Source organism: Festucalex cinctus, chromosome 4 (assembly GCF_051991245.1).
Source record: "Festucalex cinctus isolate MCC-2025b chromosome 4, RoL_Fcin_1.0, whole genome shotgun sequence".
Classification (NCBI taxonomy): domain Eukaryota; kingdom Metazoa; phylum Chordata; class Actinopteri; order Syngnathiformes; family Syngnathidae; genus Festucalex; species Festucalex cinctus.
The window spans coordinates 25,902,292-25,927,590 of NC_135414.1; the positions used below are offsets into that span (position 1 = coordinate 25,902,292).

Below are 25,299 nucleotides of genomic sequence, written 5' to 3' on the forward strand. Positions count from 1 at the left end.
TTATGTTGTTAAGCTAATGATATGTAATGCACCTTTATAAACTGTACCTTGTGATTTGGTACCACCTACAGTTGACTTGACTTCGTTTACCAAAAATAAGGTTTCTCAATTAAATAAATTGGGAATAAACGACGGAGCGAATTTTCCATATCATAAAACTTTTATCACTGAGGCATTTATGATCTCTCGTAGGTGGTCTGGTGATTTTATACTGATTTTATCAATAAAGTTCAAAGGTTTGTGTGACTTTTAGATATGTCTTGGACAAACTGTACAACTTCAGGGACATTCCACTTTAGATGTTCCAACCTGTGGAATGTTGCACCTTGAACGTCTGCCATTTGTTTTTTTTTGCCACAGTCCATGCAATTGTTGGAAATGTAGTGCTGAACTTTTTGAAACATTTTCTATATTCAGTTGACTTTTTGAATCTATGGAATATGGCCTTGTATCCTTTCTGTTTTTAAATGTGTCACAATCTTCAGCATCTCAAACTGGCAGATAACCGCGATGATCAGCAGCCAAACACAAGTTTGGCAGGTTGGAGCGCGAGTAGTTAAAAAAAAAACAAAAAAAAAAACAAAAAAAAAAAAAAAATGCACACATACATACACACACTCGTGTCTCGCAGAGATGCATGTTACTCACTCAGTCCTCCGGCTCTCTTCAAAGAGTTGTGCTGCAGTTCAAGGACGCGGCTGTCTCACATCTCTCGTCACTGTGGCATAATTTGTCTGTCCCGCACTCTCATTTGCTTCGCAGCTACAGAACGCTGCCGTCCTCCTCTCCTGTTCCGGATAAGCAGCTGAGAGGCAGCGCTCGTTCTGCGACGCCATGGGGCAAGCCTTGGCTCTTTTCCTCAAGTGTCTGGTAGTACGACAAGGAGGAAGTGAGACGCTGAGAGGGAGGGAGAAAAAAGGAGGCGCTGGACCTACTGACCACATGGATGTGCCACTCCAGGATTGCTGAATTTCTGAAGAAAGTCGCTACAGGGAAGAAAAAAAAAATACATGATTGAGTGCTTACTGAATCACTCACTCAATCAAACCATTTATTGAACCACAAAATAAAACTCATTGAGACAGAGGTCTCTTTTTCAAGGGTGATGTGACCAAACCATGCGGCGCACAATTCACGTCATAACAATAATATTCAGTAATTGGACATAACAGTGTAGGAGTATGATTAAGAATATAGGCCACATAAATGGTGGAAAACATTTGGAAATTAGACTTAGCCTTAGACTTGATTTTATTGATCCCTTTGGGATGGGTCCCTCTGGGAAATTTACATTTCCAGCAGTAATAAGAACAGATAATAAAATAAAAAAATAATTCAATCAATCAATAAATAAGGTTATTACACCAGAGATTGAATTAATAGTAATAAAAATAAAAATAGAAATAAAATAAAAATTCAATCAATCAATAAATAAGTTATATTAGGTTATTATAAATTAGTTTTCTTTTATTATTATTTTATTATTTATTAAAAAAAATTTATCACAAAAGCCTGACATGTAAACTGGGATGTGTAGTTTAAAAAAAAATAAAAAATTATATCTCCTGTATATGCATATTTCTTTAAAGGGATACTTCACTTATTTAGCCCATTACAGCAATAAAAAGTTAATATTTTGCCTGTAATTAACTTGATACTTTCATTATTTTTCACGTACAATGAGTACCTTTAAAAACACATTTTGCAACTTGCTGTCGACTGAAAATGACATCACAAGGGCTCAGGTCACCAATCACAGCGCAGCTGTTTTCTAGGTTTGGTCATGTGACATTCACAAGCTGAGCTGTGATTGGTTACCTGAGCCCTTGTGACGTCATTTTCAGTCGACAGCAAGTTGCAAAATGTGTTTTTAATGGTACTAATTGTACGTGAAAAATATTGAAAGCATCAAATTTAGTATATGGCAAAATATTAACGTTTGACTGCCAAAAATTTAAGGCAACATCCTGGTGCAATATGATTGACTGCTTACAGAGATCACTATATGAGCTGGTTCTTTGTGAATTTAATAAAGTTGCACACCAGGAACAAAGAGGAGGGAGAACAATTGTGCTAACTCCAGCATAATAAAAAAAGATGCCTTTTTGCTATGTCAACTAATGTGCATTGTCCGAAACAAAAACAAGATGCCAGCAGGTAATAGTCCCAATGACAATATGAGTAGCCCACGTGTGTGTTCTAAAAATAGCTCACCAGTGATGGGGACAGTATGGCTTACTTAAAAGAACGGAAAGAGAAGAAGAATGATAATATATTTATTTATTTCCATTTAACATGATACACATTTCCTAATGCACCAAATAGTCTATATTTTGTTTTAAAATACAATCGATTGACAGTTAGAATCTAGTACCGGCCCACTTGGCACGGTGCAATTTTATTGTATTTTTTCTAAAAGCACTCCTTGTTTGAAAGTAGGTATCACATACTGTTCAAATCTGGACGCTTGTATCTTGCATGTTTTTTAGTGTAATAGTACTGTAAGTAGATGTCTTTTTTTTTTTAAAGACACATTCAGTGTCAAGAGACTACACTTCTGTCTCATACAGTATGAAAATACAGATATAGAGATCATCCGATATTTAGTGACACTGGGTGACGATGTTGTAGCCTTAGAAATTCTTCGTCTACCCGTCTTTAATGTTTTTACGTATACGCAGTAAATTATCTTCCATTACCTTGCTGTTGACGGGGGCAATGCAAATACTCTCGCCGTGCCACGGGGCCAAAGGGAAGCCATGCTTATGCATTTATAAAGAAGCAACAATTGATTTGCTGTAGGAAATGCAACACATCAGCACTGGCTTATCACTCATGGAATCAATCGGTGTACTTTTAGTTACAGAGACATCACCACTTAGAGTGCTTTTTTTTTATCCCGTCAAACGCGGATAATACTGCCAATGTCCATGTACAACTTAGGCCCTTTTGTCTCGGACCGGTCCTCGCAGTCTTCAGGAAGCCAAGATAAAACTTGAAATCATGGCGAAAAGTGGTCTTTTTATTTTGATGTAAATGGGCGGTACAAGTGAGCAAGGCCAACTTAATAAATTTAGCGACTAGGGCAACTAAATTTTCTGACCCTCGAGCGACTATTTTACACAAAAATATCAAAACAAAACAACAGATTTCATGTCAGCAACATTAGAATTCCCTGGGCCTTGGAGGGAGAGATCCAGGGGCTTTTGGTCTGACAATATTGGAGTACAAAATTTCAGCACAATTTAGAAAAAAATAATACTATTATTTTTTATTTTATTATTTTTTTAATGTTGATCAAAGAGTGAAATAATTTTAATTGTACCTGTATTATCCATCCATCCATCCATCCATTTTATTAACCGCTTATTCCTCACAAAGATCAAGGGGGTGCTGGAGCCTATCCCAGCTGGCTTCAGGCAGCAGGTGGGGTACACCCTGAATTGGTTGTCAACTAATTGCAGCACGTGTAATTAGTGTTGTTTCGATAGGTGCCGATACTGCATTAAAACAGTGGTATCGGTATCGGTGACTACTCACAAGTAACATGCCGATCCCATTAATTCCAATGCTAATATAGGATTTTGGATGCAGCATCTTGTGTCTTACTGGTGCACGACATTCACTGATGTGTGACATGTTCACTGCATGCCGATCTAAGATATCCTGTGAACGCTCTGAACCAATGGTTGAGGGAAAAAAAAACTTAAGTATCGGAATGGTATCGGTATCGACCGATAATGCAAAGCTGGTATCGGTATCGGGAGCCAAAAAACAGTATCGGAACAACACTACCTGTAATATAGTGCATTCATTTTAATGTCTACTTAAATATTGTTTACATTTCCTAATTATAAGCCATACTTAAACGAAAACAATACAACTAAGTAAATTCTAAATACAAACATACTGCAAATATAATTGCCGTGGCCCTCGACAACAGTTGCACCCCATTGAAAAATTAAATGACCACCTAGCAACTTAAACAGCTGTTTACTGAGATGTCAAATGCTTCTTAAGGAACATTTTCATGAAAAATAAAAATAAAAATAAATAATGTCTGGAAGGTAAACTTGGCAAACCAAAAGAATTGGCGTTGATAAATTAAATAATTAATTGGCTCAGCTTTTTCTTTGGCTTGTGTCTTTTTTTGTGACACTTTTTCCAAAAGAAGTCAGAGCCTCAACAAGGGAATATGAGAAGGTGATAACACTACAAAAAAAATTAAGTAAACTCCCTGTCCAAAATTGACCATTGAGTTATTTGGTAACAAAGTTAAAATAGTGCTTTATTCTTTTTACACTTTCGCGCTAGCGTGAATGATGGTTCTGTAATTGGTAAGTATGAAAATGACGCCAAAAAACAAAGTGGAGAGGATAAAAAGAAGATCTTGCGGAGGAAAGAGGTTAAAAGTGCGAGTGTGGCGCAGGTAAAGATGGCGGCTGGCAAGGACAGGGGTGTAGGGTGTAACTCACTCCTGTCCCCATCACCCAGTCCTAATTTACCCGGAACAATCAATCACATGAGGAGGCAGACACTGATAGAGGACTACCGTGCAACAGGATCCACCGCACACATACACCGGCAGGCTGAGGGTTTGAATGCAACAGGATCTATCCATTCCACACACACACTTTTTTTTTTGCTGACTTAAGAAAATAAAGTTTGCCCGTCATATCTGTAGCCTCCACACTGACTTCTAGCAACTAGACCGTACTGCGGACCAAAGTCACCTCCACTTGTGAGGACCACAGCGCCAGGTCAGGGCCCATGGGAGATATAGCGGATAGGAATTAGGACACAAACAGTGTCATCTTTCATGTTTTCTGGAAAAATAACTAACATAAAAATTGTACAGACAGTGAGGAAGTATCCATTTTAACTCTGAAGCTGAACTTCCGCAGTTGACTTATTACAACAGTGACCAACACTGTGAATCTTCAACTCGTTGTATTATTTATGACTAATTTGACTTTAGACTAATTGAAGTAGTGCTTCATTTATCCAGTAAAACATCCCAAAGCACCTATCTGTTTGTGTGTTGTGCCAGGAGACATCTCCATTATTTATTAGAAAAGGATGTCACATTTAATTTAAGCCCAGACCACTATTAATGAAAATGGAGCACGGGCAGGTTAGCAGACAAAATAAAAACACGGACATTCTCAGTGAGACTTATTATCGCTTGTAAATAAACACATTTTACAGTAAAAGTTGTACTTGGGTGAAAGGAGCCAGTGGATATTTGTTTTTTGATTCAATATATTCCTTCATCAATTAACTCATTCACTCCCAGCCATTTTCACTGAAGCAATCCCGCCCGCTCCCGGCTGTTTTTCTGGATTTTGACTGATTTTGCAAGGCCCACAGAATATTGTGTTCTCTTGCTATAAAAGCATAGAACCGTTCAAAAGAAAGATTAAAGTCTCTTCTTTCATCAGGAAAAAAAAAGTATGTTTCTTTCTGTTTCCGTTTTGCAGCAATTAGCATTAGAAGAGTCATCAGTTTTCACAAATCTATTCAAAATTGTAAGTAATTTATTTTTTTTTCTACATGGCCTGGTTGATCTCCTTTGCTCTGCTGCCACCTGCTGGCCGTTTGTGTAATAACTACCATTTCTGCAACCGTTCTTTGCAGTTGAGAGGCTGCATCAAAGCCTTCTGTATACTCTAGCATAAAAAAACAAAAACAAAAAAACGTATAAATACGTCTTTGGGACACTTAGAACATTTAAAAAAAAAACGTATTTACACGTTATTGGGAGCAAATGAGTTGATCAAGTACATCTCGCTTGAGTGTTCCAAGGTTTTGATGTGACGGAGGTGTGTAATTCAAAGTCATGTTTACCTCAGCACTATCATTGAGGTTGCAAAATTGATGTAAATCTTTGCCTTAATTTTGCCAATCTCGTGCCATTAAACGTATAGCCTGCATAGCACTTCCATTGATTAACAAAACGACAACAGCGTCAATGTGTCACAATGTGCACTCTAGGTCAGGGACTTATTGCCTAATTTCAACTCTCCCCCCCCCCCCTTCGCTCACGCTGCCTCGCGCTCATCCATTCGCCGTTTCCACCCCCCACCTCTGTCTAAATAGGTATTGAAGTTTTTCTATTTAAGGCAGAAGCTGTTTAACTTCCTCGAGGTGGGACGTGAAAGGCAGGCAGAGGGCCATCCATCTCGCTATCCACCTCCTGACATCTTTAAATGCTATCGACACCCGCGGCGAGCATTAACATGCAAAAGCGCACCGTACGTTTGATTTGATTAGCTCATTGCACGCACTTGCTCGTGCCTTGGCCACGACATTGTGGATGCGCTCGGGAATGGGTGTAGACGTTTTCACAAAATAACTTGGCAGTGTCAAGTTTTAGGGAAAGAACAAGTAACAATGGGATTTTTTTTTTTTTTTTTTTAAGTTTCTTCAACATTGTCAAAATGACATTAATTTAAAGCAAACAGAAAGGAAAAAAAAAAAAAAAAAAAAAGACACTTGGTTTGCTAGGTCAGTACCACATGTGCACTGCATGTTCAACTTTCTGAATTTCACATTCAAAATTCATGGATGTTCATAACATCCTTATCGAAAGATGAACAATTTCAGCTTTTGGATAAAAATGTGCTAAATTTTGAAAACGTTTCCACTCTTATTTAAAAAAAAACAAAAAAAAACAAAAAAAACAAAAAAAACTCAAGTGAAGTTTAGACTTCACTTGAGTTTTTTTTAAAATAGGTTTTCAATATGCAATGTGTAAACAATTTTTTTCATAAAATGATTTTCAACTCGCAAAATGTGGACTTTTGGTAGACACCATGTTAGATTTATCATTTGAATTTAATTTTCTTTTTAAAATGGTCCGTCTCTCCATAAAATTAATAATAAATTGCATAATTTTTGTCACTCTAATATAATTTATTTGCAGGTTATTTTTTCTTCTACGTGATACTAGAATGTATGGCATTTTTGCTTATTTAATTGCATTATAGAAAACAATGGACTTTATCACAATATTCTAATTTTCTGAGACAGTCCTGTATATGTTTTCTTTAAAATTATCTATTTTTTATTTTATGGATCAAGAGTACTAGTGATATCGGTGATTACTCAAGTTTTGAATACTTGTACTAGTATGAAATAGTGTGGAAAAAAAGCAGTAGAGAAGATCTCTATTAATATTAAGAAACATTTAATAACATATGTTTGGGTGAGAATTTTGACCACATTATGTGTCTGTGACTTTAACATCTTAGAGAAGCTGCTTTGGGCAAGCTAAAGTAATCTGCATGTATAGCTGCAATTTGTTCCTCAGAAAAACAATCACGTAGGGACTCGTGTCAAAATTGCAGTCACTAATTAATATTTAAATTAAGGCATTACATGAATTGTTGTCAGCAACACAGTTCCGGCTAAATCTCCCTGCCAATACAATTCAATGCAAACTACAACTACAATAATAATACAAAGTAAAAACAAGAACAACAACAACAACAAAAAACATAAGTTACCCGATACCTCTCTGACAATGTCTGTTAAAGGTGAACATGAATATGTGCTATTCAGAGTGTGCAGGTGTACCTAATGTTGTGTCTTATGAGTGTATTCACAGTGATACGGAGTAAACGTGGAGGCACTACATTGTGGGCTTGTACCAGAAGAGTACTGTATCTTTGCTGCCACCTAATGCAGCTCTCACACACTCCGTCTCTTTTTGTCTCCAGGTCAAGCCTGGGACGTAAGGATGACGAGTTGCAAGGGAAGAACAGTAGGTCAGATCGCTTAGGAAGCCTCAGATTTTGCTTTCCTTTAAAGATGTTTGTGATATGCTAATTTGATCATTTTTGCCTACTCCTTCCTTTCTTTCTCTCATTCTATTTTGCCCCCATCAATCTAATCACTTCTTGTGGATTCCTCAACACACGCACGCCGTGAGTGGCCGCTTTAAGCACAACTTCATCCTATTCTTCCACGCTACGTGTGCCCGCAGCCCCCATGCAGGCTCGCACACGTCCCCAATGCTTTTCATTTTAGTGATGGTTCACTTTAATTATTATGAAAATTAAATCAAATGTAATCATCGGATTAATGCGAGCGATGAGATAATTCAGCCGCATGGTAATGAGATCAGGGTGGATCATCTATAAATCTCCGGCAAAACGCTGTGAACGAGGCAGGCTGGAAGCTCCCCCCCGAGATGGGATGTAAAGTCGAGTCACCCTCGTGTCTCGCAAATTAATGCTTAGATTGCTTTCCTGCGCTCATAGAAATATTTTGGGGACATAATCGCGTCGCGGCAAGCTTGGTTATTTAGCTTACTTCACAGTTTTTACGGCAAGTTAAATTTCAAACGCTCCAGGTCGTATCGCAAACATGAAGTAAGTATTTATTGTTTACCTTACAGAATCATAAAGCAAAATAAATAATGTAAATATTGATCTACTATATACCAAAACATTTTCCGTATACAGTACATATAATATAGCATCAGCATAACATTTCCTCAAATTTGTGTATTTAATTAATTTCAGTGAGGACCAGGAATCCATTAGGTGAAAGGCATTTATTGGATGGGAGGCCTTTATTTATAAAATTGTTGTTTGTGTTATTTAAAAATATTTGATTCAGTGGGTGCTGCTGTTTTGGTTAACAACAGCATTAAATAGGTGTGTAACAGTGTCAATTGGCTAAGGTAATCAACAATGAACCACCTATTACGAATGTCCACTTTTTTTTTTTTATTATCCAAAATGATACCAGAACGAGTATTTAACTTTTGTGTAGTTACCGATACCAATTACCTAGTACGTTTGATACATTTAACTTACCAAAAAATTCAATGACAGATACCTATGAATGCCGATATAACATTTATTCTGAAAATTGCATGAAATTAATGGCAATTTTATATCTTTTTACCATTTATTCATAAAAACACAAAAAATGGGCATCTTGTATTTGCTCATACACAATATACAAACAAACCTACTATTTTGCTATTGAGACTTTGTTTTTGAAACATTTTAGTTGCTAGAATTAGATCAAATAATTTGACCTCCTGCACTCCTCCTCCTCATGATGGTGGTGCTTGGAGAACATTTTTTTTGTCGGTGCTACATGGTGTAAAAATGTTCAGAACCACTCTGCTCTATCCTTTCCCTCCACTCTTTCCATGTTCTTCCTTTTATGCCAAGGCTCGTCTTTCCTTTCCCTCAGATGGTTCTTCCCCGTCTGTCCTCCTTAATCACAGAGTGCGGTGGAATTGATAACCTTCCATTACCATATGTTGCTCCGTGATTAATGTTCTCGGGTCATCCTCGTTGTTTCTCATTCATAGCTCATGTCATGGCCCATAAACGAATACCTAAAAAGAGATCCGCAAGATGATTCCCACTCCAAGAGGGCAACAGTGAGTGCGCGGCTGCTCGGTGTTAATCTTGAAAGTCTTAAAAGATGGCTGTTAAGAGTACTGTAAGAAAGTAAAAAGAAGACACAAGAGAAGAGAAAGGGGTCTTCTTCCTTTGACACCGAATGAAATATTTAGTTCCATTTTGCCTGGCCGAGCAGGTGTCAGCGTTCTGCCAAATGGAGTTATTAAGGGCATAAATCTGAGGCAAGCGCTGATTTGTTGCATCCATCAAGGCATGTTTATTAGCTAGCTTCATTCTGTTATGAATCTGTTGATGACAAGTGACAAGTATTGTGCTAGGGAGGAACAAGCTCCCATCAAAACACTGCAAATCTATCTCCTTTATAATTAAACACTTTGCAGGCAAGGAGTTGTCTCGAGAAATTAAGTTTGCAAGAACTAACAGAAAGAAAATATATTTGAAGCAACTTCTAACCTACGGTGTAATGATGAGGTATTATGATGGTAACAAAAAAAAAAAAAAACGCTTTGTTCAGGGTCAAGGGCGTTTAGTTTGGGTTATTTTCAGCATTGCTTAGGTTATCAGCTGACAGCTGTCAGCACACTGAAACGCTCTCACCTCTTCCTGAGTGTCTGACAGGAAGTACAACATTGAGCAAATAGCCCTCGCAGTCAGTCAAACGCTTGCATGCCAAAATTGGACATCTTGCTAATGTCGCCTGGTAGATATGAAGTGTAAACACTGAGGTTCAATGCCATTCATTCAGGGACACGGGCTGACCTCAAAAGTATATATATATATATATTTTTTTCTTATTTTTAAATTGCATACAGTACGCCAAATGTATAGTCACTTCATATATTCATATCACTTCTTTTTGTCTGTACAGATCAATTTTAAGTTACATTTTGAACTTATATAGTCACATACATAAAAAGAAGAGTAATATTTATTTAATGCCAATTGTAATGATTAAGGCATAATGCAAAGTGATTTGCGTACCTGACATATCTCACTTTATCCAGCCATCCGTCCATCTTTGGTACCGTTTATCATTACTAAGGCCATGGGTAAGATGTATCAAGACCCAGATGACTTCAGACCAGAGGAGGGGAAACATCCTGAACTTGTTGCCAGCCAACCGCAGGGCACAAAATGTATACACAAAAGGCAATTGACAATCATATTCATACCAAAGGACAAGTCAGTCTTCAACTTCAGAACTGTGAGACGGATGTACTCAACCACCATTTTACTCATCTCACTTCATAACATTCTTTAAAAGAAGAAGAAGTTTACCTAACTAAACACTATCATGTTTATGCTATAACAAAAAAGCAAGGGCCCAATTCCCGTTTGCACATAAATCCTTTTTCAAGTGCCTGGATTTGTGCTCTTTTTATTTAAGTGGATTAACGTATAAGTTGTGAATGAAAGCAATACCAATTTGGTGACCAAAGGTAGACTAGATTTTAGTCTAGCTAAAGTCAGGTCTAAGTTGTGGTGCAGGAGGTGTAACACAATTGAAGGATTTGATCGAGGAGTAGGCAGACAGATGCTGAGCTCACAGTGGCCAACGTTACAACATACACAAGTGAAGCTCTTACTGCAGTACCTGCAATCTTGTGATCATGTGGCACATGTGCTACAATTCCATCCATACATTCATGTTTTGTACATGTAACGCACAATAATTTACCTGGGTTAGTATTTATTGTTAGTATTTCAATGAGCGCCCTGTAAAGGTTTAAAACTTAAAAAAAAGCAGTGGTATACTGTATGAATATTTTTATGTGCGCTCTTTTGTTTCCTTAATGTTACAAAAATTCTAAGGCAAATTACATTCCAGTTTTAATTTTAAGTGAGTGCGTATATTTCCCAACAGGCCGTCTTTCTTCTGCGGGTTCCCAGAGGACTTAAGTCGACTTCAATCACCAAAGACAATTGAGGTCTAATTAAGCCACTTCTAATTTAAATGTCGGTCTGGAAATTATAATAATATTAGCCTTTACTTACAACGGGCCTACTATGAGACGTGACGAGGAGTGGGTGACTGATGAGACGAACGGCGAGAGAACACAACGAAGGCTCGGGTGGGAGCGTACGTCAACCCAACGAAAAACAGCGACGGCAAGGCAAGAATGAGAGCAAGGGAATACGAGAGAGTGAGTCAAGTGTGCATAACAATGCGCGTCTATATTTAAATGGCGCAATCGAGCCTCTTGTTGAAACGGAAGCGTTTGACTGGACTGGATGTGCCAGCGAAGGGCCATGCATACATTATTGTGGAGTTGAGATAATTTGTCGACAATTAGCCAGAACAGGCTACGGTGAGGGGCTGATTAGCATGTTGGTGCCAGCGCGCCACAGGAATAGAGACGCTGGGGCTTTGAAACCGACATGAATTCAACATCGCACACACGAGCGTACGTTCTTTACCGCCTTCATTTTCTCGCTGTATGTTTTAATATTTATGCAGAGGGGAAATATGAATATGGATGTGCAATGAAACCGACTTGTTTCTGTGTCGATAACAAGAAGAAGAATGAAACCCAATGAACACAATCCCAGTGGAAAAGAAATCGTGGGCACTTTTAGTTAAATTTTCTGGGGTTTTTTTTGTTTTAAGTTAGGGAAAGACAGCACATCAGAGACCAACTATTTATTTTATTTTTTTATTTCTTTTATTATTATTATTTCCAACGTTCTTTTTGGTTCCACGGAGATTATTTTAACATGGTGTCTTGTTTTATTCAGATCACATGGTGAAAATATCTGTCTAGGTCTATTTTATTCTAGCTGACATTAGGAAGGCGGGAGCTGGAAAGGTGTTTTAAAAAAAATAAATAAATAAATAAATAAAATACGGCCTGTGTAGTTAATATAAGCCAAATTGCGTCGACTTCTTTTTAGATGACGTGAATTATTCGACATGAAGAAGTTTGCCACACTTTCCACGCTCTTTATATCAAACGTGATCGATGCAAATGATCCTTGAACGTCATCCAATGACTTGCGTCCAAGAGTCACGGGGGAGGAAGCCATAAATTAACCTTTGTGTTGCCAAGTGCTCAGTTGTAGCAGAAGGTGGGAAATTGCATGAGGATGGATGATCAGTGTGTACAACTCATCCGCTAAGAAGGCTTATGAAGGAGAATGCGAGGAAGACATAAGAACGCGCTATACATTGCAGACACATACTGTACACAGTGGCAATTAAAAGTAATATGCATTAATACCATGTACTTGAATACATAATTAAAAGCTAGTTTTGGGTCAAAATGGCGCCCCCTTTGTAACTTGAATCTGACTAAAATTAAGAATAAAAAAAATAATTAATTGAGACTGGGACAAAACAGCATAATTTATGTTTTCTTTACATAGAAATTCAGTGCCATCCAGACGGTCATCTTTATAGCAGTGAAAGTAAATACCATGCTTTCTTAAGCTCGAACACAGGGGCAGTAATGAAAACAGCAGCGGCCCCAAAATTGACCCCTGTGGAATACCTAATGAGAATGGGGCAGATTGGCACTCTAACTCAAGGCTAACACAAAAAAAAATCCTGCCCGCCAAGTAGGATCTAAACCACTCTATAGGCCACCAACATTAATGACCAAATGGCATTGTATAATAATAATAATAATAATAATAATAATGATGATCATTTTCAGTACCTTAAGGTGAATTTTTAGAGCAACATCGATTAAAATGTCATGATAATTTTGACATGTCCACTTTGTAAGAATTTCAGCCCGTATGAGCTTATTTTTAACAATTCTCAGCCAAGCAGAGCCAGAAAGCCGCCAAAGCGTAGGAGGTTGTGGAGAAGAAATAATTTAACTGTTTAGTATCTGATTTTTATTTATTTATTTTTTTAATCGGTAAAATCATGCAAAAATGTTCCCCAAGAAGGCCATATTTGCAGACAAAAAAAACAAACAAAAAAACTCTAAACTTTTCCGGGACTCATTATCCAATCTTCTAAATGTTTCTTGCGTCGTACTCAAGTTGAAGCGGCTATTCCAACCAGACTCAGCATTTTCAGTATGTGGCGGGACTTGGACTACAAAGTGAGAATTTGCCGCTGTAGGAACAATTGTAAATAATAAGTTAGCATACAATTGCTGCAATGAAGAACTGCTTCTGCTTGCAATGAAGAATGCTTTGCTTTGCGCTCACATTCACATAGCCTAGCCATATATGTTATCATATATTTGCTGCAATGAAGAACTGCTTCTGTTTGCAACGAAGACTGCTTTGCTTGCAAAGAAGAATTGCTTCCGTTTAAGATGAAGAATTATTTGCTCTCTTCCCACTCACATTCAAATAGCCTGGCTATTTGAAGATGACTCAAAAAGCTGAAGAACCAGAACATCTAACGCAGCAGAACGGTTCGAGCCAGTCTGCAGAGGTCGCATGTTTTCGGTTAAGGAATGTTTGCAAACTTGACCATATATCTTCCACTCACATGCACAACACATAGACAAATAAGTACACTATGTTCCAACTATGCCTTGCATTTGCATTTTTAGGGTTGGAACACCCATGTAACTTGGGGCGTGTAATGGGCGTGGAAAACCAGTGCACCAGTGCATAAATAGAGAGTGTGAGGAGAGGAATCTTCAGAGAGTGCAGGAGTGAATTGTATCAGTCAGTTTCTCTCCTCTCTCCTCGCGAGCCCTGAACTGAGTGTCTTCTCTCCTTTTTTGTGTCCTGTTTAATAGAACAGGTAACGCTGACAGCTGCCAAGTAGCGCACTCATTACCCAATTGCTCAGATCAATTCCACACAATGGACACAATTGTTAAGCATTTCAAGTAATGAAGTAATTTTGCACATTTAATTTACATGCAATAATTTTAAAATGATTTTCCTCACTGAATTTTGTCTCATGATATGCATCATGTTCAAATAAAACACCAAAAACAAAGTAAAGTAAAACATCATATGGAATTTATTCCTAAAGCTCCATCCCAAAATTAATCAAGAGCAATGTGAAAGCAAACTTTTAGAGGAAAACAATCGCAGCATGCATCTCGCTTCTCTTTGGACAGCAGGCGGCGTTTGAAGCCTGATCGTAGGTGCGAGTGTTTCATGTCCGCCAGACGAACATGTTTAATGTCGGAGCAAAAGGCAAAATCTGAATAATTACAAGGGCGCCAAGCTGGGAACGCAAATTACTGCTACACTGCAACAGATGTGTATCACACGTACACACAGTCACACTCGCTAAGAGGGCTATGCAAATATGACATGCATGCAAACAAACATGTCAGGCACTTATACAGTACACGCACTGCTGAGTGCCACACACTCTTTTTGGGTTGCAGATGTGGCACATGGACACACAAAGTCTGAAATACTGCCCCAGTGGATAATCATATACTGTATGTACATCCCTCCATTAAACATTTTTTTTTCTCTTTCATTAAACTATAAGTCCAGACATGACCTAATTATTTAAGCCTCAATCAATGAAAGACAAAACGTTGGTTGTAACATCACTTTTGATTAGGGGTGTTCAATTTTTTATTATTTTTTTTCCAGACAATTACCATGACATTAATGGCAATTTCTATTCCTCTGATCGTAAAACTTGCATTAACATTTTTAAGAAACTGCACAATAACCGTCTAAAGTGTAAATCATTTAGCCAGGCCTGATGAATGTACATGAATTTAGTTTCACGGATTTTCACCTAGGTTTTAACAGCATCGCCACGGCAACAGCGTGTGATTAAAATAAAAATCTTGCAATAACTTTTCATCTTAAACATCTTTAGATGAAACATCCAAAGTTTGAAGATGATCAGATGAATTCTGTAGGAGTAGTTAGTTAGAATATCGCCTCTATTAAAAGCCAACAAAATTGTCCAATTCCAAAATAAAGCCACAATGGCGGACTTTTGTTAGGTTTAGCATATAGCTCCAAGACTTTTTTTGTAAGTCTTTAGCAATTAAATATGTATATACCAATTTTCACAGATCTAGGTGAAAGGTACAACCGGGAATGATTCGTTAAAAAATTTGTACGGGGGCACCATTGAGACAGTTTTTCTTTTAAATCACACAAGAAATGCTACTTTTAATTAGAATACATTTTATTTAAACAATAGCTGACTTTTTATTTTTATTTTTTTTTTTTTACTCATTAAAATTTGTACAATGTCCCACTTCAGTCATTTGGTCCGCTGCAACAAGTGGTAACTCGGACGAACTATACAGGTCACTTCCATTTTAGGTGTCCTATTTCGGCCAATGTAGAATACAAATTCTGAGAACATTTTTTTTTTAAATTTCTTAAAATTGTGAAATTTATCTATCATTTATGTTCTACTTTACAATTATGTGCTACTTCATGTTAGTTGATTACATACAATCTTGTGGTTGTTGCAAAATGTAAAAACGTTCAAGGTGTCTGATTATTTTTTCAAGGCGTTGCGTGTATGAGTTTATGCATAATCTGCTGTTTTGTTTTGTATTTATCTGCATAACTTTAAAGCATTTGCCCAATTTATACAGACAGGAATGTTTGCATTCAACTTTGATTTGTTTGAAAAAATGTTTACAGGGACAAGTGAGCTGCCATTGGGTGGTAACCAGTCCAGGGTGTACCCCGCCTACTGCCCAAAGCCAGCTGAGATAGGCTCCAGCACCCCCGACCACTGCGAGGAATAAGCAGTCAAGAAAATGGATGGATGTGACAAGTGAGTGTGAGGGTAAACCAAATTTAAGGCTTACGCACGGTGTAGACAGACCGGAAGCATTTACGACTCTTAACTAGCTGTAAAACACTGCACGTGTCTTTCAAAACAACGCGGGCAGCACCCCGTGTTTGTGTGTCACCCGCTTGCTGGCGCCTTTAATCAGGGTGACAGACAGACAATACAATACTCCCCGCCATTTACCTAAAAGGCTGCTCAGTCATCTGTCAGCTCTTTCTCTGTATGCCTCACATAGTGATGCTTTCATTCCCTCTTTCTCATTCGCTGAGTGTCAATTAATCTTTCTCCATCCATCCTGCTCCTGCTCCAGCTCCTCTCCCTCTCTCTCTCTCTCTCTCTCTCCCCCCGTCTCACTCACCCTCGCACACATCCAGTTGCGGCGTCTCCCGCCCCGCGCTCACTGTGCGCTTGCCAGCGTTGTTACGCTGATGGCTCGACAGACAGGCCTTTAGGGTGACGCCTGTTTGCCTTGTGTTTTATGGCGTCAGTATTGTGAAGAAGGCATTAAGCAGCTGTCGCCGTCATTAGCCGCGGCCAACACGATCTGCCCGCTATGAATGACTGGAGGGAAATCCAAATGCTTACATTCTGCTATTTCATTCTCTCCAACGTTTGATCACATTTCGGGATAACCGTAGCCAGTTCCTGTCTACAAATGAGCAAAGATTGGGTCCATCCACACCATATCATCCTCCATAAGGAAGTAGGAGGCTATCAAATAAGACTTATTTTTCCTATCATTTGTGGTTAAAACAATGTTGTAGTTATATTTGGTCAGCATAACAATGCTAAGAAAGGTATGTTGCTTAAAACTTTTTAAGCAGTGGTGCTTAACTTACGAGTTTAAGTTGTCGTGTGACTAAGCATATAACTAGGGATGGGCGAGTACCAATAATGAGGTATCGGTGCCAGTGTGTGGGGATCGATACCAGCCTTATTTTGTGGTATCCGTATTTGCAACGGTGGCTGATATCAGGGAGCAGAAGTCAGAAATTAGAAGAACAGAAAATGCATTCATTTCATGCAATTTTAAGGAAAAAAAATCTATATTTCGGATACTACTGTCTTTCTTAAAAATTATGTCACTGTTTTATATACTACTGGTATCCATATTGGTATTAGTTTGGTGACTACACAGCAGTTGAGTACTCATACTGGTATCGGTCTGAAAAATAAAATAAAAGTGGCATCGAACATCCCTACGTATAACTCAATTTACTAGTGTCGTGGCTCGAGTCATGCAGGAGTAATGTTTGGGTCTTGTCTCATGTCTGGGGTCACTCCTGGGTTACGTTCGAGTAGACTTCATGACCGTGCGCCAGAGTTCACGACCCGTTAAGTGTCTGTTTTGGGTATTGAGGTAACTGCATCCAGTTTCAACTAGTTTAGACTATTTGATGTCTGGACTATGTGATGTCAGGAATCTTTTATGCTATATGATGTCAGGAACTATCTGTAATTACTGGGTTAACAGCCAATCAGAGAATGCCATGTCAGTATTGGTACTCACATGTCTAGCCACAACCAATGAGATTGATTGACTGTCTATATAAGAGTCTGAGAATTGCGTGTATTTTACCGGATTATTGTCCACCTGTTCCTGTGTACAGCGTCTCTGAGTTTCGGTGCCTCTCGATGTGAATAAATAGACAAAATCTTATTTGTGTCTGCGCCTTTGGAATCCAAACCTCTCAGCACGCAACTAGTACGTGAAATTATTTTTCTGATAAAAACTGATTTTAAAAAATATTCCAGCCACACACAAAAACAACTTTTCTTTTTGTTTTCAATAGAGAAAAACAGCAGTAAAATATGTAATAATACAACATAACATAGCAAAATTAAAGAGCGTATCAAAGAAGAGCGTAACAAATCAATTGAGGTATTTGTGTGTTGGAAGTGTTCATTTCAGGGGCGTGGCCTTATGAGTGACATCAGGAGGTGGAATCAGATTGTGTCGACAGCAGCTCCCATTTTGTATGTCTGTGTTTGACTCTCAATAAACAGCTGAAAGTACATCTGTCAACGTGGCACACTTTGCCCACACAATTTTTTGCATGTTTTATCATATGTGAAAAAAAAATTATTTACTCCCGTAAGAATGCCGTCTAACCTTTTAAATCATTTTGCGACTTTGCGGGCTGAATGCAAACGGGAGGAAATTTCAATTCTGCATCGCTGACACAAATCTCAAATGTCAAGGTGACTGGTTTATTTAAGACGCCTCTCCAAGGCAGAGGTGCGGGTCCTTACAGTAAGTACATGCAGCTGTCCACTCACATGTTCTTGTAGATCCGTCTCGGCACAAGTGTGCCTAATGCAACGCCCCAAGCCAAGCTCCCGCTGGGACATGATGCTCAGACAGACTTATTCAACACAAATAAAAATCAATAAACAATCTGAAGTTTTTGCCCTTAACACTGCTTCTTACTTTAAGTTGTGTTTTGTTTTGGGGTTTTTTCCAATGAATACATAACATGGATGGACCTTAACGGTGACAACAGGCCCTGCCGCTGGTAGAGATTACATAGTGGGGGAGAAAGTGGCTTTGTGTTAGTGGGGTGATGACTTCGCCACGTTCACAAGCTCCCTGTCATGCCTGGTCGTCAAATTAAGACATTCTATGACTCCGAAATGTGACTGATAAGATGTACAAGGCACTCGATTGTGATAGTAGATTTGACGTCCCAGCTTGTCAGTTAACAGTAATGCAAAGTAACTTTTATTATTGAGACAACCCACCAGCTTATTTTGACCTGCAGTACACACACAACTACTACTTTATATTTATCACTTTGAGACATTGTCTATCATTATAGCGAGCACTGGATAAAATAATTAATTGATCATTAAAAATTCGGATGACTGTGTGCAATGCACTACTGATTGTGTAAAGCAACTGAGGCAAAAATGAAGTTGATCCAGTTTTCCGTGGATGACAATACTGGCATTGACAGAGGACTTCAAAACATTCAGCAAGGGATTCTCCCATCCAAATGAAAAACACGATTTTGGAAAACAACACTAACAAATCATCACTGAAATGAAAACATCGTGAGTTGTAGGAAACTGACATAGTTTACTTCAAAACCCGTTTCCATTTTGTAAACAATTACAATGATGCAAGTGCATAAATCGGGAATAGGCAACCGGCAGCCCATGTGTGGCCCTCGACCAAACTATGAGTGGCCCCTAATTCATTGAAAATATTTATTTTAATTTTGTAAACCCCCAAAATTAATCTGAAAATGCTGATAAAATTCAATAGTTTTTTTTTTTTTTTTTGGGGGGGGGGGGTTGATGGAAAATGTTGGATAAATGTTGAAAAAAAAATCTCAGAAACTTTTCTTTTTTTATATATATTTTTTAATGTGCAAATTTGCAAATTTGTGGGTACCCAATTGTAAATATTAAATATGCAGACTGTGGTTTTAAGTTGTAATTTCACCATTCATCACTAGATGGCAGACATGCCTTAGTTGCGCTTACACTGAGTCTTATACCGACCTATGTGAATGACCTAATATATATATTTTTTTTGCGGAATGACATGGAGGACAAGCATTGCACTGTATCTCAATATTACAATTTTAGTGTTTTGATTTTTTTTTTGTGAAAAAAAAATGCATAAAATGAGTTCTTGCAGCACATATTTTTCACATACTGTATGCTTTGACTATACTTTTCATACCATCATATATTATGTCCATATCTAAAATTACATTTTTGTCATAAATTTGGTAAGGAAGTGGCCCTATGTGGGGCCCTCCAGAAGCACTGATGAAAAATTGTGCCCGTATCTTATTTTAAATTGCCCATCCCTAGCATGAATATACATACACACTACTTGTAATTTTAAAAAATGAAATAATGCAGACTACAACAATCATATGAAATCCTTGCCCCTGCCCAAATTTGAAATCACATTTTGCTCAGAAAACGATGTGCACTGCACTCTTCTTTTAACAGCCAACTTATTTGCACATTTTCAGCCTCCGGTATGAGTGTAATTGTGCGTGTGTAGCGCTATATGTGTTTGTAAGGGTCTACTTTGCCAAGAGTGTTAATTAGAGGTCAGTTCAGGACATATTCTGTTCTCCCCTTTTGATTCCACTATGAGGTCACCGGCAGGCTACCATGTGCGGGTGCTTGCGTGTATGCGTGTGTGTGTATGAGAGCGACAGCCTCAAACCCCGAATGTGGCAGAGAGAGGTGAGGGGCTGATGGGTCTTCGGGCCACCACGGGCAGCAAGTCAACCCAGGGAGGGCCTCATCATGGGTTGAGGCCTCTGGCTGGCCTGCTTCTCTGGGCAGCATCTCTGAATTTCTCTGTACACACCCTACAGGTTGGGAGTTCTTTAAGGCTAGTGTCACATCAAAAACCGACATTTGTCCACCCCCCCACCCCTTAACATATGATTGTGCTATCATTTGTGCCTTCGCAGGGGACCCCTTTCATGCTTGGGGCCCCCATAAATTTGTTTGCAAGTTATGTTGCAAACCCGGTAAAAGGATATCAAAGATTGTACAAACAAAAAATGATAAAAAGTAGGGGTGTGCCAAAAAAAAAAAAAATCGATTCATAAAAGAATCGAGATTCTCATTTATTAATCGAATCGATATTAATATCCAAAAATCGATGTTATTTAAATTAGATATGAAGAAGAAGGGGGAAAAGCAGTTGTAGCTCACATGCTGTTTTTGTGGAAAAGCGCACTTACAAATTAATATACGTTTAGATAAAAAAAACAAAAAACAAAAAAACCCAAAAAAAACTAATGTCTCTATTTGTCATTTTGTCTTGCAAAGCAGACTGGAGTAGATCATGGCAATGTTGTGCATATCTGTAAATTGAAGCAGAAATCATTTGTCAATCAAATAATTTTGAATCGAAAATCGTTTGAATCGAATCGAAGACCCAAAAATCGTAATTGAATCGAATCGTGAGACAGGCAAAGATTCCCAGCCCTAATAAAAAAGGTACCTTTAACCTCATAGAATGAGCAATGTGTTGTTTTGGAAAGAAAATTAGATCAATGAAGAGTAAAACAATGTTACAAAGTACATCAGAGTATATAATGTTTGATATTGCGCTCAAGTAATCTCAGAGGCACTTATAGTCACAATTTACTACATCAAATGCTGAGCAACTGGATACTTTGTGCTTGAAAAGTTGGCAATGATGGTATTTTGGGGCGTCTACTTTTTCCAGACATCTCTCTTCACTCTCGGTCCATCAAGAGAAATCCAGCCCACTTCAGCCATGCCAGCTACCGGATGGAAGAGAGACCAAACACAAACTAGACGACAACAGATACCCGCCTTACTTTTAGATGGAGGGAGATAGTGGCAGAATAACAGAGGACAGGCAGCTGCGAGGTCAAGAGACTCAAAAGGGAAACGTTAGGATGGAGAGGAAGGTGGGGGGGGGAACGCGAGAGCGAGAGAGGGATGAGAGAAGGAGGCTCTCATAGAACGGAAAATCTTGCAGAGAATAGACTGGAACCGACATGATTCAACCACAAGAGTGGTGCACTGTTACACCGGCAATTTATGGAGTGTAACTGAGATATTAATTGTGACACTCAGTGCCACACACTTGAACGCAAGTATGAAAATAGATGAATGTTATCCTATGATCACATGGACTGTACATAAAGAAGAGGATTCTGGTGGAACTGTCAAAAAATAATTGATTCATTGACAAGTAATCGGTTATCAAATTAACAACTATTTTAAAAATCGAGTAATTGTTTGATTTAAATTGGTTCAAATGTTCTGATTTTAGCATTTCAACAGTAATTGTTCACTGATTTCTGTATTCCTTTATGAAAGAAGACGGATTATCTTCTGTGTTTAATCAATATAAGATAGTTGCAAACATGTTTTTATTTTTTTGGAAAACAATTACCGAACTGGTAAACATAGTACATCAGCCCTCCCCCCCCCCCCCACCTTTTTTTTTTTTAAATAAATCAACTCATCTCAACTTTACTTATAAAGAGCCTTAAGAACAGGCATTGCTGTATACAAAGTGATGTACATGAAACATAAATTGGTTGTGCAGTAAAGAATAAGGTAACAGAATATACGTATACGAAGTACACAATAACCACCAATCACTGGTTGATAAACAGCTATCAGGGATAAAATGCATTTGTAATACACTTTAATGCAAAATAAAAAAAAATAAAGGGATACTCATTGACTCATTGAACAATTTTCAGCAGTGAGAAAGTTAATATTTTGTCCAGAATTAATGTATTTTTCATTTTCACACAATTAATACCTTTAAAAACGACTGATGACGACATCACCTGTTCTGAGGAAGTAGGTAACGGCCAACCATGGCTCACCTGTTTTCTGGGTTTGGTCAGTAAACTGAGCCATGATTGGTCGTTAGTTACCTACTTCCTCAGCACATGTGTTGTCATCATCAGTCGACAGCAAGTAGAAAAATTACTTTTTTAAAGATACTAATTGTACATGAAAAATAATGAAGTTACCACATTAGTTATCGACAAAGTATTAACTTTTTATTGCTGAAAATGGATCAATGTGTCAAGTATCCCTTTAATACAATTAGTCAATTAATCTATTAATTGATTTTTAAATATATATATATATATATATATATATATATATATATATATATATATATATATATATATATATATATATATATATATATATAAATGAGAGTAACATCACTAGATTCTAGTACGTTTTGTTTTTTAAGAGAAAATAACCAACAATTGTGCTTACCTGTGGACAACAAGCAATTAATTTTCTCTCCCATCATCTTTTTTGTCCACCATATTGCTTCTATAGTAAAATGCATGAGCAAACACATCAGGTTTCTGGCCCTTGGCTCCCAGCATGTCCCTCACTCCCATTGACACTATTTTGGGCTTCTGCTGTTCTGCGTTTTCCAGTGATGTGCTGTTTGTGTGTCGCGTTTGTTCCCTGTTACGTTGAGGGGATGAAAGCCGAAGGAGGCCATTTGATTGAACTGTCACTAATCCCTTAACAACACACGTGGCCAAGATTGGCTACGACCGTCCCAAAGGGGGAGGCCATCGGCAGGTGGCTAGGACAGATGATTGAATGGTTGCAGAGAGGCGGCCACACACAGGTGAAGAATATTGCACTAAAATTAGACTACAATATCACACATATGAAATTCGTCTTTTTTGTTTGCTTTGTTTGCATTAGTATTTTGTCTATTTAGGAAAAGGATGGTGCATTGAAGTAAATATCACTTACAGATCTTAAACAGGCCCATACTTTCAGAGGTTGATCTGTGCATAACTCATTTGCGCCCAATAACGTGTAAATACGTTTTTTTTATGTTTTAAGTGTCCCAAAGACGTATTTATACGTTTTTTTTGTTTGTTTTTTATGCTAGAGCATACAGACGGCTTTGATGCAGCCAATCAACTGCAAAGAACAGTTGCAGAAATGGTAGTTATTACACAAACGGCCAGCAGGTGTCAGCAGAGCAAAGGAGACCAACCAGGGCCATCTAGAAAAAAAAGCTAAATTACTTTGAATTTTAAATAGATTTGTGAAAACTGATGCTAATTGCTGCAGAACGGAAACAGAAACACACTTTTTTTCCTGATGAAAGAAGAGACTTTAATCTTTCTTTTGATAGGTTCCATGTTTTTATAGCAATTGAACTCAATATTCTGTGGGCCTTGCAAAATCAGTCAAAATTCAGTAAAACAGTCGAGAGCGAACGGGATTGCTTCTGTGAAAATGGCTGGGAGTGAATGAGATAAGCATAAATTTTGGTGACAGTAAACACAATTTTCGGACATGAAAAGACAACAGAAGCATTGTGCATCCGGTGCAAACATTATTGAAATTCTACAGTTGCCATCACGGCCACACCAGAGGCATTAACATGATGCACCAGGAAGTGCCCTTTCTATCTATTGAGGCTGCGTGCATGGGTCACATCACAGAGAGAGTTGCGGCTCCATCCATCATCTGGGTTATAGTTAGCCGCCTATGCTAATGTCTGACCCAATGAAAAGTTTACTGAGAGACGGACAAGGACATTGGGGTGGACTCTTGTCATCAACAAGACACACAAACACTCGCACGTGCACGCAAACAAGCGCATACACACATACATACTGTCATATTTCACAGCACACACTAGCATGAGGTGAATTATGGCCATGTCACAGTATAGAGGGAGTGTGTGCGTGTGTTTGTGGTCACTCTTTTTACGTGAGCGTGCGTGGGTGTGTGTATCAATGTATGTAGTCCATTCTGTATACATTTATTTATAAAACACCTCCCTCGCTCCAATTTAACCGTTGTTCAATATGTTTCTTGCACGTGTAAATGACATGATTTATGGAAGAAAAGAAATTCCCAAATAATGTCCTGGGATGGAGGTGGGAGTTAAAGAGGGAATCTCCTTAACAGCATGTCCCAAAATAAATGTATATAAACACAAACATCTTAGACTAGCTAATGTAGGCAAGCACATAAATGAACAAATTCATAGATGCACGCCCACAGTGACAGTGCCCCCCCCCCCCCCCCCCCCACACACACACACACACATGACATCCTTTCTGATAAAACCGCTCTATAGATTTATGACCTGTAAACCAGATGATGGAGGGATGGATGAGCAGAAGGACGGATTAATGAAAGAATGTATGCAACGGGAGAAGGGCAGAAGGATGAAAGGACGGAAGGACAAACCGATGATCGGTACAAAGACGATGCAGGAAGAAGACGAGAGCGATGACAGCAGCACTTTGAGGGAACACTTTTGGGGATTTATAGCCTCTAAAATGGATGGTAGACAAAAAGATGGATGGAACGGTAGGATTTAAAGAATTACTTGGATGGACAGTTGGTCTAGTCGCACTGGTCACATTTCTGTTCGCAGGCCACTTCAACACCCGCTTCATGGAGGATGAAGACTGATGGTGGGACAGTAGATTATTCTATTCTATGCAGGAGTGCTTCCTAAAAACCAAAAGCACAAAAATTAAAATGAATTCACATGTAGTGCGCAAGTTTTGCTTGCAGATGACTCAAAACCATTCCAAGGTTATAGCCACATAGTAATAATGTTTGTGTTAAATTTTATGACTTACAAATAGTCATCCTCGATGCTGGACAGCAGAAAAATTAATGCTGAGGAAGGTTTGTGCACCTTTTCATTGGGAATGG

At 38.3% G+C, this 25,299-nt stretch overlaps 1 protein-coding gene across 2 annotated transcripts in view; it reads right to left on the reverse strand.

The window, feature by feature from the left end:
* Nucleotides 1-25,299, reverse strand: part of esrrga (estrogen-related receptor gamma a) — a 221,786-nt gene that overhangs the window by 138,387 nt on the left and 58,100 nt on the right. For both annotated transcript variants that reach the window (XM_077518195.1, XM_077518194.1), the window contains 2 exons: nt 940-986; nt 649-867 (listed from right to left, as the gene is read on the reverse strand). The gene's annotated coding sequence lies outside the window, so the exon portion shown is untranslated. The remainder of the gene's footprint in view (nt 1-648; nt 868-939; nt 987-25,299) is intronic.